Source organism: Tupaia chinensis, unplaced genomic scaffold (assembly GCF_000334495.1).
Source record: "Tupaia chinensis unplaced genomic scaffold, TupChi_1.0 Scaffold145659_1, whole genome shotgun sequence".
Taxonomy (NCBI): Eukaryota; Metazoa; Chordata; class Mammalia; order Scandentia; family Tupaiidae; genus Tupaia; species Tupaia belangeri.
In genome coordinates this window covers 1,208,029-1,223,652 of record NW_006205516.1, presented here as the reverse complement: position 1 = coordinate 1,223,652, position 15,624 = coordinate 1,208,029, and the positions used below count along the sequence as shown (strand labels likewise).

General features: G+C 39.6%; 1 pseudogene; it reads right to left on the bottom strand.

The window, feature by feature from the left end:
* The window catches only part of LOC102475243 (40S ribosomal protein S6-like), a 45,275-nt pseudogene extending 44,024 nt beyond the window's left edge, over window positions 1–1,251 (bottom strand).
* Window positions 1,252–15,624: the final 14,373 nt, after the last annotated feature.

Genomic DNA, 15,624 nt, shown 5'->3' with positions numbered 1-15,624 from the left:
TGAGAGGTTTTTGCTACAGGGCGTATGTGTTTGCCAGAAAGACAAAGAGAGACAGAGAGAGACAGAGAGACAGAAAGTGAGAAATCACCCCCCAGGGGAGATGACCACACCGCAATCCCTTCTCCTCCATTTTCCTCTTGGGATCTTGGGCAGGCACACACACGCGCCTGGCATGAGTTTAAGCCACCGAGTCCAGGACTCAAACTGTGGTCAGCTACATGGGAGTCTAGCAACATAGCTATTATGCTAACTGCTGGTCCCTCTCTCTTTCTCTCTTATCCCTTACATTCAGTCCATCAACCAGCCCAATTGCCAATAAAAGTGTTTCATGTTGGCCTACTTCTCCCCATCTACTTGGCCTCAAATGCAGTCTAAGCCACTGTTATCTCTTTTAGATAACTGCAGCAATCTCTTCCCTGGTCTCCCTGATTCTGTAGTCTATTTTCTGTACAACAATCAGAGCCAACTTTTTTTTTTAAGTATATTTTTTCCATGATGAGAGAGAGAGACAAAAAGAGAGAGACAGAGAGAGGGAGAGGGAGAAAGACAACCCCAATAGGGTCTTCCCCGCCCCCCCCCCCCCCCCCCACCTCAACCAGTCAGGATCATGTGCACATGAAGATGCATCCAACATGTGCAGGGAAACCTCAGGCTATGAACCCGGGACCTTCCCATATGGTTTCAGCATCAGGAAGTATTGTACTATCACTGCACAAGCATAGCTGGCACAAAGCTAACTTTTAAATCAGGTCATAGCACAAGGGCTTCTAGTTACACTTTGTATAATGTCTATGTTCTTTACTTTGATCTAAGAAAAAAGCCCATTCTCTGATCTTATTCCCTACTATAATACTCATTAGGTATACTCCAAGCTCTAAGAGGGAACAATGTTTACACTATGCCTAAAATGTTCTTCTCTCACCATCTTTCTCATTATACAGGTCTCAGCTCCAGTGTCAGCTAATCAGAGAGGTTTCCCCAATCACCCCAAGTAAGTGGCTCTCTACTCTGGTCAGTGTCTCCTCACATCATCATGTTTTATTTTCTCCCTACCATTTATTGATACCTGAAATTTTCTCTTGCGTTTACCAGTTTGCTTGTTTATTATATATCTTCCCCACCACTAGAATGTAAGCTCCATTTACCTCATTCCTGCAGAGTATCTAGCACCTAGCACAGTACCCAGTAGGTAGCCACTGGATATTTGTTGAATGAATGAGTTAGGATATTGATGAGGGTTGTTGACGCCATGGGCAATGTATGATCATATGATCTCTTCAAGGAGAGCCTAAAGAGTAAAACATGGATTCTAAAGGAAGGAGCAGAGGAAGGAATGCCTACAAAGCAACTTGGAGAAACAACCAGAGTGGTAGGAGGAGAAACAGGAAAGTGTGATGTTACAGAAGGCAATCTCGCTTTCCTCCCCAGAAGTAACCAGTGCTAACAGATGGGTGAGTATCCTTCCAAATCATGTTCTATATATTTACATACATTCACAAATGTTTATATTACATGCATATGTAGTTTTGGTTTTTATATAAATGAGCTCATGGTACATGTATTATTCTATCATTTGCTTTTTAAAGAAAATAACAGCTTTATTGAGCTATAATTCACATATCATTAAATTCACACATTTAAAGTGTACAATTCAGTGGTTTTTAGTATAGTCATGGATATTGCAACCATCACCACTGTCAATTTTTAGAATATTTCGTCACCTCAAAGAGAAACCCTAAATCCTTTAGCTGTCGTTCCTTTATCTCCCACCCTAATCCCAACCCTAAACAACCACCCACCAATCCACTTTCCACTCCTATATCTTTCCCTGTTATGGACTTTCATATAAATGGAAGCGTATAGTATTTGTTCTTTTGTGACTGACCTATTTCACATAGCACAATGTTTTCAAGATTCATCCATGTTGTAGAATGAATCAGAACATCATTCTTGCTATGATTAAATAATAATACTACATTTTGTTCATACATTCATCATTTGAACTGTCTATTTTTTGGCCATTATGAATAATGTTGCTATGTGCATTCATTTTCAGGTTTTGGTGTAGACATGTATTTTCATGTCTCTTGGGTATGTACCTTGGAGTGGAATTGCTGAGTCATGTGGTAACTCTGTTTTAACATTTCAGGACCTACCAGACTGTTTTTCAAAGTGGCTGAACCATTTTGCATTCCTACCGGTAGCATATAAGGGTTTCAGTTTCTCTATATCCTTGCCAACACTTGTTAGTATCTGTCTTTTTTATTATACCACACTCTGGTGTGTGTAACCATTTGTATTTTTATTTAATATGTCTTGAGTATTTTTTTATCGGTACATATTCATATCTTGAACATTTAACTCCTACATAATATTCCACAGAAAGCATGCTTTTCAAGATGTTACTGTTTATAGCATTTTGTTATTTCCTCCACCAGGACCTAGCAGCCTGGAAATAGAAAACAGCATTGGTGGATGATTGAATTGATCCAGATTTGGAAATTGTGTGGCACATAAAACTGAACGATGAGGGGAAAAAAGTGTTGATGGTAATGGTGAAAGAATACTTGAAGAGAGTTATCAACCCTGGTGCCTATCAGTACTGGTGCATAGGTGACAGTGATGAAGAGCTGGAGTGGATGGTGTAACATAGTGGCTGAAACCCTAAAAGAAGGGATTTTACCTGAAGGTGGGAAGATAGTGCTGTGTTTTTAACTATTGCCTCTGTTGAGGGTTTTTTTCTTTTGGTTTTGGTTTATTTGTTTGAAGGTTGAATTACCACTGCTTTGCCTTCTTAAGCAGATGACTCAGAACATAATATAACTTTGTCTTATGACTCAGGGTAGCCATTATGACCATCTGCTTTTGCTCTGGAACTCTAAGGCATGTAGGAATATGTCTTTTCCTAATAAGTGGGTCTGATTTCTGTGCTTTTGAAGATATTCTGAGATCAATGTACTCTTGGTTCTTTTAATGTACAGCTGTTTGACCACGGACTTACTCCATGTATCTCCTATTAAGTCAAGTTCAAAGATCTTATGACAGCAATTTTATTTGGTGCTTATATGGTTTTTCTATCTTTTAGATTTGTGGTTCAGTTCTGGCAGAGATGATAAGAAATTGGATTTTTAGAGAAGTGTTGGTACTTCTTTAATTGGGCATCAACTACTTTTTTAGAAAGATTTTTGCTATAGGGCACATGTACTCATCAGAGAGACAGAGACAGAAAGCGAGAAATCACCCCCCGGGAGGATGGCCAGGTCACAATATCTTCTCCTTTCAGGACTTTGGGCACACATGCACAAATGAGTTTCAAGCCTCCATGTCTGGTATTCGAATTGTGGTTGGCTATGTGGGAGTCCAGCAACATAATCATTGCACTATTTGCTGGTATTTTGGGTAAGCTAGTTTTCTTTCATTGAAGAATTCAATGAATACATTTGTATTTATCTTCTTCATTTTCTTTTCTTAAAAAAGAATTATTTATTTTACTTTATTTATTATTATTTTAAAATTTGTTATTGGGTACATGTGCTCACTAGAGACAGACAGGCAGAGACAGAGATAGGGAGAGAGAGGGAAAGTGAGAAAGCAAGCCTTCAGGTTCAGGACTTGAACCATAATCTGCCATATGGGAGTCCAGCACCTTAACTACCATGCCACCTGCTGGCCCTTTCATACTCCTTTTAATGGTAAAGACCTTCTCTGTCCAATATAGTAGATACTGCAATATGTGGATTTTAAAATTTAATTGTCAATTAATAAAGAGTAAATAAAATAAAATAAAATAATTCAGTTCCTCAGTTGTACTAACCACATTTCGAGTGCTCAATAGTCACATGCAGTTAGTGGTGACCACATTTTAGAGTATATATATAGAACATTTTCAGCATCACAGAATGTCCTATTGGACAGCAATGGTCTAGACCTTGAGCTAGTCCCCTTCCAGGCTTCATATTTCCAGACTTGAGCCAAGTGTTTAGTGTGTCCTTGTACAACAGTTATTTTCCTATTACTGTACAACATTCCCTGACCTCTAACCCTGGATCATGTCACTTGTGCTCTGTCAGCATATTCATTCTTTATGGCTGCTACAACAGATCACCAGGAACTTAGTGGCTTAAAACAATATGAATTTATTATCATACAGTTCAGGAGATCAGAGGTCCAAAATGAGACACTTTCCAGCTTCTAAATGCTGCCTACATTCCTTAGCTCATGGCCTTTTCCTTCATCTACAAAGTCAGCAATGTAGCATCAAATGTAGCATCAAATCCCCCTCACTCTCTGACCTCTGCTTCTATAGTCATGACATTCTCCAACACTGAGCTTTCCACCTCTCTCTTATAAGGACTCTAAAATTAGATTAGGACCCCCTTGGATAATCCAGAGTAATCTGCCTATTTCAAGATCCTTAACAGAATTGTACCTCAAAGTCTCTTTTACCACATAAAGTAACATTCACAGATCCCAAGTGTTTGGATGTGTGCATTTTGGGTGGACCATTATTTAGCCTGGCAGTCTTCTCCAGTGGCATCTTGTTTTCCTTGAAGACCAACCACACAGAGTGCACTGTAGGCTGATATACCAATGTTTTATACAAAAGGGGGAAAATGTTTAAAAATTGTATATTTTGTCTCCAGTCTGTCTAGAAGTACCAAGACTTTGTTGGTCTGACTATTCAAAACAATGACAATTCCATGGGTATGGTGGTACAGCAGTATCTTATAGGCAAGACATATCCACAGCTAACTCAGTATCCTCACAGAGTGTTTTCACACTGTAATACATTTGTTAACTCAGGGCTGATCTCTCCTAGTGTTTCTTCTCAAACACTGGGGGCTTGATATATTGGGTCATCAAAAAACCATGAAGTGTTTTTCTATGCAAAAATGCATAGTAACTTATATGACGACACAATATTAACCAAAGAACAGCCTCCTGAGCTTCTCTTTGTGCAAGAAAGGGTGACACATGAAAGCCCAAGTCATTCCTAGAAGAAGCAACAGCAGAAACCACTACAAAATTGAATCTCCACTTCCAGCCTGGACAGGACGGTATAGATTCATTTCTCCTTGCTTTTCCAACAAAGCATGTCCCTAAGCCCCAGAAAGAATTCAAGAGGTGACCACTGGAGAATTCTGAAATGTGTAAAGGGGAGGGCAGAATGATGAGGAACCTCAGGACCGGAGGAACAACATAGTGACAGGGCACCTTATTTATGCAACCCAAAAGAAGGAGGTGACTCAGGCGCAGCATTTTCCAACCTCCAACCTAGTAATAGAAAGTAGCTTAAGTAGATTCTCCTTTTGATTGAATGGGAGTCCTGCTGACAACACCAGGTAAGCCTGGCGACTTGAGCAAAAGAGATCTAGCAGAACAATAATCAGCCTGTAGAAGTGTTCTCCTTTCTCATCAGACTAGAAACTCCCCTACTTCACCAAAAATGGAGTATACAATCCAAGGGCACCATCAAAGGGAAATCCCACCATAGTAAGTGGCCTGGGCCCAGCCTGGTGGAGCACTGGTAGCAAACTGAACTGCAGCACTGAGATCCACATGGCCAACCATAGGTTCAGATCCCTGAGCTGGCCTGAAAACACACTGGGAATGTGTGCACATGGCTAGGATTAAGACAAACTGGAAAGACAGGGTGAGGGGAATATAGCATAATAGGACTCTGTTGTGGGTTCTCCTCTCCTCTCTCCTCTCTCTCTCTCTCTCTCTCTCTCTCTGTGTGTGTGTGTGTGTGTATGCACACTCTCTATCATGAATAAAATTAATTAACTTAAAAATAAAGTAGCCTGGCAGAACAAGCCTCTTTGCCCCTTGGTCATGAAGGTCCCTCCTCCCCTTGAGAGATACCAGGAGGGCAGGCAGCACTGGCAGGGGGATTCCACAAGAACAAAGAGAGGCAAGAAAGCTTCTGTGATCCGACAGACTAGAGAATCACTTTTCCCATCTAGAGGAACCAGGAAGCCCAGTCTGGGGAAGACTCTGCTTCCCCAGGCTGCACCAGCAGGGACCAGTGGACTCATCAGCATCACGTTAATCAAGCAGACCAAAATAGTACCGCAGAGGCTCTGAAAAGTAAATCGTGATTGGAATCACAGCCTAGAAAAGTAGGCCAGGACCTATGTGCTAAACCTAAACAGAGTGATTTCTTTCTAAAATAAAAGATTTAAATAGGAACCAAAGTCTCCTGACATAATAATCAACATATCCAGAATTCAATTAAAAAATCATCCTAAGATGGTCAACCGAAACCAACACCAAGATGAATCAGAATTATCTGGCAGGGGTTTTAATGTAGTCATGACAAAAATACTTTAATAAGTAATTGTAAAGTGTCTTGAAACAAATGAAAACTCAAAAATCTCAACAAAGAAATAGAAGTTATTAAAAAGAAGAACCAAATACACTCCCGGCTATTCTGACGTGTGGTGCATCCATTCTGTTTAGGAATATGGAGAAGTGCCGGGACCTGCTCGGCATGAACACGTTTTTCTAAGGGCAGGGATAGGATGAGATGGGAAATAGATGTGTGGTGTTGTACTTGGATTATTTTCTCATGAAGGGCTTTTTAAATAAAAGTTTATTTCTTCCGTGAGTGAGAGACAGAGCAACAGTATCTCCAACAGGGTATTGATGCCACAATCTACTCCTAGCTTCAGTCTGTCCCAAATCATGGGCATGCACATGCCCTGTATACTCTGGAGGGTTTCTGGACACAGACCCAGAACCTTCCCGTGTGGGTCAGCCTTGCAGAGCATTGTTTTTTTTTTTTTTTTTTTTTTGGTGTGCCACTCTCTGACCCTACAAAGGGCTTTTATGTTGTCAAAGGACACAGACCTCAACTTTGAGCAGTTCCCTGAGGGGCAAGGAGCAATTCCTGAGGAGTCAGGGGTTTTGAGCCTCACATGGCCATGTGACTGTCCCTGATTTGCCTCTTGTTGGAGATAGGACTTTTTAAAATCCAGGAATGGAGGCTGGTCAAATATGAATATTAAAATTCCAATAGAAACCTTCCTTTGTAGTGAGTCTCATTTCATGTCAAGCACTGAGCCAGTCTCTTTTAAGCATCATTTACAGAATCCTCACAACAGCCTTCGCAGAGGGCATTTTTGAGATCTCAGGTTGATTCAGATTAAAGTCCTCTCAACAGGTATGTGTGAGTGGCTACTAACCTCCAATGCTTTGAGCTGGGTGTAAGTATACGTGATGTCATATAACACCCTTTATAGACACACTTGACTAGAACTCATTGCAGGAAGAGATAAGGATGGGTGACATCGCAGTCCCAAAGAGTGACTGGCTATATTCTGGGGGTATTTTGGAAGACTTTCCTTTGATGGGTATTATAGCTGGGGCTCTGGATGCTGGTGAGAACATGAGCTTTGGAATCAGGAAGACCTGGGTTCAAGTCCTAGTGTCTTTGCTTCTTGGCTGTGGGATCTTGGGTAAAGGACTTAATCTGACTGGGCCTCAGTTTCCTCATACATACAATGGGTATAATAATTGCGACAATTATTGTTGAGTTGTAAGATGAAATGAGAACATTCTCAGAGCAGCCTTAGGCAGGGGCAGTCTATACCTCCACTTGCAGTCTCTTCTGATGCTCCTTTCTCCAGGAAGCCTTTTTTGATCTCTTCTTTCTCCAAACTCACACTTAGACACTTTATACCTGATTAAAACACCTGTTCACATAAAAAATAACCAAATGGAAATTTCAGAACCAAAAAAACTACAACAGACCTGAATAGGATAAATAATAGATTGAACAGATAGGATAGAATCAGTGAACTTAAGGTTAGTGCAATAGAATTTAACCAATCTGAGTAACAGAGAAAATAGATTGAAAAAATGGGCAAGGCCTCACAGACCTATGGGAAATAACAGAAGATCCACATATCACCACAGTCCCAGAAAGATGCCCAAATCAGTCAAAGAGTACAAAACAAAAGTACAGACCAATATCTTTCATCAACCCAGACACAAAAATGCCCACAAAATATGACCAAAACAAATCCAACAATCCATAAAATAATTATAGTCCATGACAAAGTGGGATTTATTTCTTATACTACATGGTATAGTGGAATTATAGTGGAATTTATTTCATGTATAAAAGCATAATTCAATATTTGAAAATTAATCAGCATAATCCCCTATTCAACAGTTTAAAGAAGAAAAATCATGTGACTATATTAATTGACAAAGCATTTGACAAAATTAAAAATTATTTGTGAAAAAACTCTTAGTACACTAGGAATAGAGGAGAACTTCCTTAAAAAGAACTTCCTTATAAAGAACATCTCGGTATTTTGGGGAGAGGAGAATGGAGGAGAAAGGAAAGCAGCGTGGCCATCCCGCCCCAGGGAGTGATTTCTTGCTTTCTGTCTCTCTGTCTCTCTGGCAATCACACGTGCCCTCTAACAAAACTCTCTCTCTCTAAAAAAAGCACATTTATGAACCTTCACATCTGCCATTATACTTAATTGTGAAAGAGTGAATTATTTCCCTCTAAGATTGGAATGAGGCAAGCATGTTTGTTCTCACCACTTCTATTCAGCATCGTACTGGGAGTTCTTGCCAGCATAAAGACAAGAAAAATAGAGTTCCAGCATGACAAGGCAAGAAAAAGAAATGAAAGGTATATAGATTAGAAGGGATCAAGTAAGACTTTATGTGCAGAAGACTTGATCATTTACATAGAAAATCCCAAAGAACCTCTTTTTAAAAAATTCTAGAACTAAAAATTGAATTCAGTAAGGTTGTATGATATAATGATCAACACGCTTCTATGTACTAACAATGTGAACTCTAAATAAAAAACACAATATCATTTATAATTACTCCAAAGAAAATAAAATACTTACACATAAACTTAACGAAACATGCACAGGATCTGTATGCTGACAAAGGCACTCATACCTTAATAACTGGAGAGAGCTTTGTTTGGGGATTGTGTTGGACCCACTGATGGTGAACAGTTCCTGAGTTGGGGGGCGAGGATTAAAGAAAGACAAGAAGACAGGACAGAAATGGGAGGACTGCCAGTCAGTACTGGTCAGCCGTGGATGTACTTTATTGCTAGTATGTATACACACTCCAGAGACTTCTGTGATGTAAGGTTTTAAGTCCTTACTGAATGTATCAGGTTGTTATAACAATACTTTGGAACATTCAGTTCAAAACAATCCCAAGACATTCTGCTCATAACAATCCAGCCACCCAAGGCCATGTCTGGATAAAGACCCTGGTCTTACTCTGGTGGACACGTCCTGCACATTCCTCAGGGCTCCTCTTTGGCTCCCCACAGGATTGGAAGACTCAATGTAGTAAAGACGTCAGTTCTCCCCAAACTGATCTATCGGTTACTGAAATCCTTATCAAACTTCCAGCAAGGATATCTACAGACATACATGAACTCACTTTAAAATTTATATGGAAAGGCAAAGGTCCTAGAGTAACTAAACAGTAATGATGAAGAACTAAGTGGGTGGAATCACTCGCTAGTGTAAAGGCTTACTATATAGCTACAGTAATCAAGACAGCATGCTAATGGCAGTGGGTAGACACATAAATCAATGGCAAAGAGGCCCAGCCTGTTGGCACACTTGGGCAAACTGAACTGTAGCATTGAAAGTTATAGGGCCAGCTACAGATTTGGACCCCTAGGTCAGTATGAATGCACTCTGGGTACATATGGGTGCCCAAGATCCTGAGAAACTGAAGAACTGGGGGAAGAGGATCACAGTGTGACGAGACCCTGTCAAGGGTGCTCCTCTTTCTCTCTCTTTCTGTCATATGTGCTCTTGATAATGAACAAATTTTAAAAAATCAATGGCAAAGAATAGAAGATGCAGAAATAAACCCCCAATTGCTCAACTAATTTTTTAAAAAAGTGTTGCTATAGGATGTGTGTGCTTGCTGAAGAGAGAGAGAGAGAGAGAGAGAGAGAGAGAGAGAGAGAGAGAGAGAGAAGAGAGAGAGAGAGAGAGAGAGAAAACCTCCTGGGGGGCAGTGCTGGCTATGCTGCAATCCCTTCTCCTCCATTCTCCTCTTGGGATTTTGGGCATGCACGCACATGCACCTGGCATGTTTTTCAAGCTTCAGTGTCCAGAACTTGAGCTACACAGTTGGCCATTTAGGATTCAGTCCCTTTAACCACCACACAAAGCTGTCTTGCTCAACTGATTTTTGACAAAGATGTAAAAGCAATTCTGTAGAAGAAGGGTAGTCTTTTCAATAAATAATGTGAAAGCAACTGACATCCCATAGGCAAAAAAGTGAACTTTGACTTAAACACCCCACCTTGTACAAAATTAACTCAAAATGCCACACAGACTTCAAAAAATAAAATTTCAAAAATTTTAGGAAAAAAACCCTAATAACACACACTAGGAGGAAATCTTCATGACCTATGGCTGACCAAACAGTTCTTAGGCTTGACCCTATAACACAATCCATAAAAAGAGAAATTCATTAAGTTGGACTTCATCAAATTTAAAAAGGTTTGCTCTATGAAATGCCCTATTAAGGGGATAAAAAGACATGCTACAGACAGAGAAAATATTTACAAACTACATTTGGGGAAAGGACTCATATCTAGGATATATGAAGAACTCTCAAAACTCAAACAATTCAATTAGAAAATGGGCAAAAGATATGAACAGACATTTCAACGAAGAGAGTACACAGAAGGCAAACAACACATGAAAAAGAAGTTCGGTATCATTAGCCATCAGGGAAATGCAAATCAAAACCACAATAAGATATTACTGCATGCCTTTCAGAATGGCTAAGATTAAACAAAATAAAACCTAATGGCAATATCAAATGCTAGCAAGGATATGGAGAAAGCAGATCACTAAGACATTGCTGGTGTTCTTCAACAGATTCATAGTTAAACAGACTATAATTCGTGCCATAGGATACTACTCAGCAATGAAAAGAGACAAAATATTGGCTTATGCAATGATTTTAATGAATTTCCTGGGAACTTTGTTAAGTAAAAAAGAATCCAATCTTTTTTTTTTTTTTCTTTTGGTAGAGGGTTCATATGCTTGCTGGAGATAGACAGAGAGAAAGAAAAAGAAAGTGAGAAAGCATCTCCCACTGTGAGGAATAGTCATACTACAATCCCTTCTCTTCCATTCTCCTATTAGGAAGTTGAGGACTCACGCATACATGCCCAGTGTGTTTTTCAAGCTGCTGGGTCTAGGATTCAAACTGTGCAGTAAGCCATGTGGAATCCACTCACCTTAATTACCACTCTACTGGTCAGCCCAAGAATACAATCTTAAATAGTCACTTACTGTATGATTATTTAGATAACAATCTTAAAATGACAAAAATATAGAAATGGAGAACAGATAAACTACAGTTGTGATAACATTGCAAAGCACTAAATATACAGATACATAAACACAAACAAATGATTACAAGTAAAACTTGGGAAATCAAACAAATAATTCAAGTAAGACTTGAGAAATTGGACAAGATTGTGGCAATATCCTGGTTGCGATAACAAGGTACAGGTTTACCAGATTTTACTTATCACTGAGAGAAACAGGGTAGAGGGTATGCAGTTATCTCACTGTACTATTTGTGATCATTGCATTTGAATCTACAGTTATCTCAAAATAAAAAGTTTAATAAAAAAGTAAAGACAAGGGGCCAGCAGGTGGCACAGAGGTTAAGGCAGCTGGATCTCACATGGTCAACATCATGGTTCAAGTACCAGACCTGGTGGCTTGAAAATCATGCTGGGCACATGTGTGTGCATGCCCAAATTCCTGAGAAAAGACTGGAGGAGAAGTGATTGAGATGTGGCCATACCCCCGGGAGGTGATTTCTCACTTTCCTTCTCTTTCTCTCTCCTCTCTCTCTCCTCTCCATCTCTCTCTGACCAGTGCATATGCCCTATGGCAAAACTAAAAAATAAAATAAAATAAAATAAAATAAAATAAAATAAAATAAAAATAAAGACAAAAAATCAGGAACTTGAACATCTTGCCAGAAACTGGACTAAGGAAGTGTGAAACTAATTGGCCATCTGGCTACCAGACTGCATAATTGTGAAGAACAATGACTCCTCAAGCCTGGGTATGTAGCACTTTAGGAGGCTTCTGATAAGCCAAAGTATTGCTTACTTTCTAGAAACTCTCAGAAACCAAATTTAATTTAAAATCGCCTTAATGAAAAAACAAGCATTTACTCTATAAATTTCCTAGCAGATGGTAGTACATGGAAATCAAAATAGTGTATGTTGATCTGTCCCCATCCTAGCCCTTTTAAAGTAGAAATTGCCTGCTGGGTTGCTGTTCATGAGGTCAAGGTATTAGGCTTACATGGGCCTGTTAACTCTGTGTAATGAAAAACTGTCACCCCTAAGCCTAGTCAATCACCTGGCTCTGAGCACAAGAGGAACTAGGAGGGGAGGGAAAGACTGTGGATGACTGGCTACGAATCCCATTCTTTTGCTAGGCCAATTTGACATCTCCCTTAGGAGGAGCTCAGAGAGTTTTCATAACCTTTTCTTCGAAGCCCTTTTCATGCCTATTTATAAAACCCAGGGCATCTTGAAATTATCACTTGATGCTTTTAGAGAGCAAATTTGATTTTACAGAGGACTAAACGATGGGGAAAGTGCATTTTTCCTTTATCTCTTAATTTTATTTTAAAAAATTATACAGAAAAATGGACTGTATTGGTATAGAGTTCTGTGATTTTTTTTTTTTAGATTTTTGTCAGAGGACAAGTCCACTCACCAAGAGAGACAGAGAGAGACAGAAAATGAGAAATCGCTCCTCGGGGGGATGGCCATGCCACAATTCCTTGTCCTCCATTCTCCTCTCAGGATTTTGGGCATGTACACACATGTGCCTGATGTGTTTCTGGAGTTGCCAGGTCTGGGATTCATACTGCAGAGTTGGCCATGTGAGATCCAGCACCTTAACCACCATGTCACCTGCTGGCCCAGTTCTGTGGATTTTAACACATATAGAGACTCATGTAATCACCACTACCATTAGGTTACAGAACAATTTCTTCATCTCCAACACTTCATGCTGCCCCTTTTTAGTTACACCTTTTCTCTACTCTGAAACCCTGGCACAGATGAGCTTTCCATCCCCATAGTTTGTTTTTGAGAATGTCATTTAAATGGGATCATATAGCAGGTGGCTTTGAAATGGCTTCTTTCAGTCAGCAAAATATCTTTGAGATTCATCACAAAGAATTGTATCTACCAATAGTTGATTAAAGCACATTTTTTACCCATTTTTTTCAGATTAGTTCTGTAGGCAAGCTTTGTGATAGTGTAGCAGCAGTATCACTTATGTGAAATGAACTCACATTTGGTCAAAAGCTTGAGAGTAAGTTGTAAGTTTCTTTTATCCAGTTGTTTTTTCTTTTTCTTTTTTGTAGAGATTTTTTTTTCTATAGGGTGCATGCACTCGCCAGAGACACAGAGAGAGACAGAAAGCGAGAAATCACCACCCAGGGGCGATGGCCACGCAGCAATTCCTTCTCCTCCATTCTTCTCTCAGGATCTTGGGCACGCAAACATATGCGCCCACATGAGTTTTAAGCTGCCAGGTTTGGGGCTCAAACCACGGTCCACTACATGGGAGTCCAGTGATATAACCATTATGCCATCTGCTGGTCTCAATCTTTTCTCTAATTTTTAAATGTATTTATTCCAGTGGATAAAAAAATACAAAGGCAGGAAGTAAACAATTTCCAAACAAGTATTACAGAATTCTAAATTCAGAAAGCACCATCTTGGGTGATTGAAGTATTCTCCCATCACTTCTTTCACCACTTGAGGTGCCAACCAGGATAGCAGCAGCCAGTTACCTTTTATATATCTATGTGGTTCTTTTTAGGAGTGTCCATGTGATTCTAGAGCTAGTCCTACACAAAGGAGACAAGGATAACTGCCTTAGGAAGGAATGTTTCAAGTCTTTTCTTTTTTTTTTTTTTTTTTTGAGAGATTTTTGCTATGCAGTGTGTGTGCTCGCCAGAGAGACAGAGAGATAGGAAGTGAGAAATCACTCCCCCAGGGAGGATGGCCATGCCACAATCCCTTCTCCTCCATTCTCCTCTCAGGATTTTGGACATGCACACACGTGAGCCCAGTGTAATTTATGGTGCTGGATCCAGGACTTGAACCATGGTCAACCATGTGGGAGACAAGTGACATAGCCATTATGTCAACTGCTGGTCCCTGGAATGTTTCAAGTTTTTAAATTGCCCTCCTGTGTACCCCAAAATAGCTTTTAGGTAAGGTTTAATCATGTTTGCACTTTCCACCACTAGAATCACTCATACGGACCAAGAAATTCCAGAAGATCTCTCTAAAAATGCAGATGTATCACTTACAAGGATATCCCATTGTGAAATTGAGCCCTGAAGGATTAGAATGATACCTTGTGGGTTTTTTTCCTTTCATTATTTAAAATTTTTTTTTAAATTATAATTTCTACTGTACATATCATCAATATATTTGTGGGCTACAGTATGCTTTTTAAAAAAAGGCACATATACAATGTAAAATATCAACCAAGATATACCCATATTCATCTTTTTTAATGTCAAACATTATAGTATGTTGTACATGTTTATTAATAATTCTACTAGCTTTTTAAAAATATGTATTAAATCATCCATATTTTTTACTCTATGATACACCACCCCATAGCCTCTTCTCCTTATTTATCTGCATTCTTGTGTCCATCATAAATTCTCTCGTGAAGTTTCCTAACCTCCCCCCAAGCATCTCCTAGTATCTACTACTGCTACTTCTATTTCTAGAAGAATGATAACCTTTTGATTTGAGGTGTGAGAAAGATCTGGAGTGGTGCACAGTGCTAAGGAATAGGAGCTCCAGCTTAAATTAAGAAATAAGAAAGGGGAAGACCTGCCCAGTCAAGCATCAACTGGAAATACTGGGACCCAGGGAGAGAGGTCTAGGAGAGGAGGAGAGTACCTCAGAACAAGTGGGGACATACTGAGAAGAGACTTTGTATATTTTATAAATATGACCAGATCATAACCTGGCAGGTCCCTCTTTGGAGTTGGATAGCTAGACGCCTGTTTGCTTCTGCATTATCTACATACCAAATAAAAACTAAATAAAGCCTTTGAAATGCCATTTAGTAAAAAAGTATATACAAATCCAGTGTGCTTGGCCAAAACTAGGGAGAAGTACACTTTCTGATTACAGAGGACCTTTATTCTTCACTTAGTATTTATATCCTTTTCCCTTTCTCCCCAAAAGCAAATCACTCTTGAAGTCCTACCCACAAAAGAAACTCAACTGCCAAGTACTGAAGACGGCCTGTTTCTATAAGGGAAGGGATTCAGTATTGCGTAGCAGGACTTAGAACTGAGGGCAACAAAATAGATCTCGCAAGCTGCATCCAAGAAGCAGGCTCCTCTTCCGCTCTAGGTTAACAAGGACCTTTGTCTTTTTCACCAATGTTATTTCACAACCCTCCCACTCCCGTGCCACACAGATACATACAACTAATGAAGTAAGTATGCCTATGTCCAGTAATGCTACTAAGTCCTGTCAATTAGCCAATGCCCAACAGTTGGTAAATTAGTAGATCA